Source organism: Enhydra lutris, unplaced genomic scaffold, assembly GCF_002288905.1.
Source record: "Enhydra lutris kenyoni isolate GAN:26980312 unplaced genomic scaffold, ASM228890v2 scaffoldscaffold28, whole genome shotgun sequence".
Lineage (NCBI taxonomy): Eukaryota > Metazoa > Chordata > Mammalia > Carnivora > Mustelidae > Enhydra > Enhydra lutris.
The window spans coordinates 13,178,645-13,184,358 of NW_019154112.1; positions in this window are offsets into that span (position 1 = coordinate 13,178,645).

Here is a 5,714-nt window from a genome sequence, read left to right on the forward strand (position 1 = left end):
AACTTTTTATTTGCCAACTAAAACATTACATCACTTATAATTTAATTAGACAGGAAGAAGTTGTATTTTTAGTACTCTCAGTTTAAGAAAAAATATCAGTTTTCAGATTTTGACTTCTATCTGGTGGTGATAAAATATACTTTTAAGTTATATTTTATGCTAATAAATTAAAATTATAAAGTCTCTGATGTTATATAACCATGAATTAAAAGGATTTGCATTGTCAAATTACATAATTAAATATGATTACAGTTATTATATAATTATTCCATACTTGGTGTATGACTACTTATTCCCCCCAAAATTTACATACTTCAAGCATCACTTTTTGAATGCTGCATTTGGTGAATAATAATTATATCTATATCTATATCTGTATCTATATATATATATCTTTCTGTTGTCAACATGGTGTACATTACAACCCTAGAGCTTATTTAGCTCATAACTGAAAGTTTATTTATATTAATTCTCCTTTCCTTTATTTGATCAATATCATAATATTCTGCTAATACACGATAAGAAGTTACTATCCAAGACACCCATATATCTGAAGAAACTATTTTAGATTTTAGAATCTTCTGCATAATTAAGAAGTCTTCTTATCTTACATTGAAGGATAATGTTGCAAACCTTTCATATTCACAGTGATAAGTATGTGTTTTCTTTTTCCTGTGCATAATAATTTAAAGGCTTCTTTTAGTAATGTAAAATTATATAATACATTTCTTTTAACCATGTAACTCTACACTAAAGTTAATGAAGATTACATACATTGAGACTTTTTTGTGTGTTCATTTTCCTTTAACTGCCCCATAACTGGAGAATGTTAAATAAATTGCAGTGCATTGATCAACAGAAAAAATTAATTATTTATCATTAAAATATTTTCTAAGGTTATTAGTGAGCTAAGAAATGTTTATCACATAATACTCAATGAGAAAAAAAGTGATCTACCATTATTCAGCTCTACAATATACTAAGGACAACTGTTTTATCTGTACGTACAGATTTTTCCTTTTGTTTAAGGGGTGTGTCACATTCCATTGTATCCCCCCCTTTTTAAAAAGTTTTTATTTATTTATTTGACAGAAAGAGAGAGCACAAGTAGGGGGAGCAGCAGACAGAGGGAGAGGGAGAGGGAGAAGCAGGCTCCTCAACAAGCTGGGAGCCTAATGTGGGGCTTAATCCCAGGAACCTGGGATCATGACCTGAGCTGAAGGCAGCCACTTAACCAACTGAGCCACCCAGATGCCCCTCCATTGTATCCTGCTAACTCCTTTTTAATGAACACTGATTTCTAAATAGTCCACTATAAAAAGTTCTAAAAGATAACCCTTGTATAGCTGCCTTTACATACTTGTACAATTATTTCTTTCAGATATATTTCTTGAATGGAGGAATAGGTAAAAGGAAGAGGTGCATTTGAATTTCCTGAGTTGATTTGTAATTCAGATATTCAGAAGTCATTTTCCCATTGAAATCATAGTAATTTTTGAGGCCCTGTGTGCGGTTTTCTAAAATTTTAATTCCAGAATAGTTAGTGTCATATTAATTTCAGATGTACAATATAGTGATTCAAAAATTCCATATATTACTGAGTGCTCATCAAGATAAGTGCACTCTTAATCCCTTCCACCTATTTCATCCATGCCCCGACTCATATAGTGATTGACACTTTAATTATTTACAGCTTTTCATTATTACAAATAATATTATAATGATGATGTTTGTATAGAGAATTTGTCACATTTCAGATTTTTTTTAGGGGCCATAAGACAGGGTTTAGCAGTATTTATACATGTTAAGCTCTTTGCAAAATTACAAACATCATTCCAACTAGGTTGTGCCAGGAAAACTTCCCAATGTAGTTTCTAGGAATGGAAATTTTACAACTGCTGTCCAAATACTTTAAATACACACAAGCCTTCATGTACCATTGGCATGTGTTGCCTGGCTCTAATAAATTGTTTGTTCTTATAGTAGTCACTCTTTTTCAGGAACAATTTTCACCTTTGTGAAAATCTTCTATCTTTAAGAACTTTCTTTTTATTGTTTTCATCATTCTTGTGCTATTAATTCTTAGTCTTCTTTACTGGTCCCTCTTCTTTTGACTGACCTAAATAGCAGAAGTTTGCATGGTTCAATTTTTGGCTGTCTCTCTCTCTCTCTCTCTCTCTTTTTTTTCTACTGAAGTGTTTTCTCTTTGGATGGAGTCCCATGTCTAGTGCTAGCCTATCTCTTAAGCTTCAGATTTACTTGCATCATTCTCACTTAACCTTCCTTCGAGGATCCCAAACTGAACATATTCAGACCATACTGTTTAATAGTTAATTTACCCCATTTTAGGTAATGACAACACTACCTACCAAGTTGTTAATCCAAAACATGGAAGTCATCCCTGATTTTCCGCATATCAAATCCACTGGCAAATCCTGTTGGTTTTACTGTCATCATATATCTGATTATATTAATTATCTTCACTTCTAACATTTTGTCCCAGTTTGTTTCAACAGACTCCTAGGAACTAATTTACTCATCTTTTTAGGTATTTCCATACAGCAGAAAATCTCAAGAGATTTTTTTAGACAAAAAAAATCTAAAGCAATAACAAGCATGTATGGAGATTTATAAACATGAGAGAGCACACACAGTGACCTAGAAAGCCTTCCATGATCCAATTTTGCCTATATCTTTAAATTAATCTTGTGTTACTCTCACACATTAAAAATACCCCATATATACCGGCCTTTTTTGTGCAATTCAATAAGCCAAGTTAATTTCTTACCTAAGAACTTTATATTTATTATTTTCTCTGCCTGAAATGCTCTTCGTACATTTTCACTTGGCTTGATACTTTATCATTCAGGTCTCAGTTCAAATATCAGCTTCTCAAACATGGTATCCTGCTAAAATAATCTAAGTAGCATCATAGAGGCCATCCCTTTTACACTGTGTTATTGTCCCCATGGCACTTACTGTGTCTTGAAGTTACCTAATGATGAATGTTTTTTTTAAATATCTCAGAATATATCACCTTTATTAATAACATATATCCTGCATTGACTCTTATTCTACTTCTTTCCTAGGCCAGTCTCTGAACTCAGAGGAAAACATTTCTGGTAAATGCTAGATACTCATGAAGCCAGTATGACTTCAGTCTCTTGTCTAGCATGATTTCTCAAGATAGCATTAGCTTCAGCATTACCAATGGGTTCCCTTTCTGGCTCAAACATATGGAGTATTCTAACTTTGTGAAAAAAAAAAAATAAAATGTATATAAATTCATGCATATATACATATATACACATATAATTTTCTGAGCTTTAATATTTACTAATTGTCATCTCAGATGACATAGCTAGTCATAAAGTAACTTGCATGTTTCCTTTTTTCTTCCTGCTGATTACCTTGTATTTACCTTACACTTTTTGCCTTTCACAAGATTGCAACCCAGACCTTAAGTGATCTGGCTCCTTAATTTCTGGTCTAAGAGTTTGTAATTGGCCCATGGAGTAGGTATATAAAGCACACAGCTCCTTAGTAATTGCAGACAGTTTCCTTCATATAGAGATATAAAATAAATGTGAAACACTGTAGATTGTTAAATATTTCTGTCATTGATCTTCAATGAACCTTAATGTTTCTTTCCTTGTCATGGGGAAAAATATAAAATTGGAAGTTTTGTTCCTGTAATATTTCTTTAAAAATCTCATTTCCCTTTAATATACACTAAATTATAAATTTCGGTTCCTATCAGCAAGTTTTACATGTCCCTTACTTTTCTGCTACCACTACCTCGCCATCCTTGCCTACATCTACTTTTCAACATCCTCTACGTCTACCTGACAATAAAGGAAAAGGAAGAGCTCCTCTAAATTATTATTGACCATTCTGACTTTTTTGTGCACATATTGTATCTTTGGCTACAATTGTATGAGAAGCCCATTTCTGAACCAATTCTGATGGTCCAGGGAAACTTTGTTGCAGATTGTCTTAAACTATATAAAATTGCTCCTGGTACTGAGGGAGCTCCAAGTCTAGCCAATTTACATGGTTAAGAATAGAGGTGGGGTGGTTCACCAAAAGAAATTCAGAATGCTATTACCATGAAGGAGAGGGAGTGGGTTACAGACAAAAAAAGGTATCCACTATAGGGATAAAGTATATCAAATTGGAGATTACCTCTGCTTGGCTTGCTGGAAAAGAACAGCATGGGCTGACGACATTAGTCTGGGAACAGAAAGCCTGAACTATTTTCTGAAACATTTTGCATATTTGCACAAAGAATACCTCTAAGTTCTTCCTCCTAGCTCTCTTCAGCATCTGCTTGTTTAGCTCTCTTCAAGCGTTCTTCCAGGGCCCACCCACTCTAAATGAAACAACCCAGAATAGCTGTGGCTTTGCCGATAACATTAATTTCAAAAAGAAGCCACAGTGAGAGAGTGAGGAGCCATCAGGAAGAGAGGGAATAAAATTAGACAGGAATTGTGCCTTTTTCCTTTAGCAATTTGCCCATAATCTGATATACAACAAATATAGCATTTTTATAAATTTGACACTACGGTGTCTTTTATTTGATTGAAAGAAAATATGCTTAGAAATTTCAGAGACCATAAGAACAAAGTTATCTAGATTTTAATTTACCTTTGGAACAAACTCCAACTTTACTAAGATATTGCTGGTGCCTACTTGTTCAGTCTCAGGGTTTTCCATTTTATCTCTCAGCTTACTGTTCTCTAGCCACTCAATAGTCTTTCAATTTCAATAATGCTTTAACAAGACAAACTCCTTTATGCCTCGATCTTTTTCTTAGGCTGTTGTCTTTGCTGTGCATGATCTTCTGACATTCTTCTCTCAATTTCTTCTTCACCTGAGTTACCTCTGCAGTTTGTAGATAACTACTTTCTTCCCTTTCCCCTTCCATCCTCTCTCTTTTTCTCTGTCTCTCTCATAGGAATCATTTAAAGAAACTTTTTGTTCCATAGCTGCTAGGGTAAGTTCCCTCAGGTCATGTTTCCAAACTATATATATATATATATATATATATGTGTGTGTGTGTGTGTGTGTGTGTGTGTGTGTGTGTATAATATTCTATTATTGACATTAAATGCAATTTTTAAAATGTTTTATGTGTATTTAACATACAATAAATGATACATACTAAAATTACAAAATTTGATACATTTTGACATGTTATAAACCTTTGAAACCACTAATGCAATTAAGACAATGAGTATATATATGTTTACAAAGTATTTATAAGTATTTATACTTCCTGCCTCCCCTCCTCTACTCCATTTCATGCAAACACAAAGTTGATATGGGTTCTGTCACTATAATTGAGCTTGCATTTTATTTCTTTTTTCTAACTTTATTTTGAAATTATTATTGACAAACAAGAAGTCAAAAATGTAGTAGTGAGCAGTCCCCTGTATCCAATATCCTGCTTTCCCTAATGACAACTTACATAACTATAGTGAATTATCAGAACCAGGAAATTGATATTAGTAAAGTTCAGTGAACTACATTACAGGCCTTACTTGGATGTCACAAGGATATCACCAGGATTTCCATACGGTAGAACTCATTTAGATTCATTTCTTCTTACCAAGCTTCACATATTTACATAAAAACAATAAAATAGTTTTTAACTAAGTAGTCTCATCTTGATGTTTGTTGCTATGGCTTCTGGTCCAGACTGCATTCTGTAG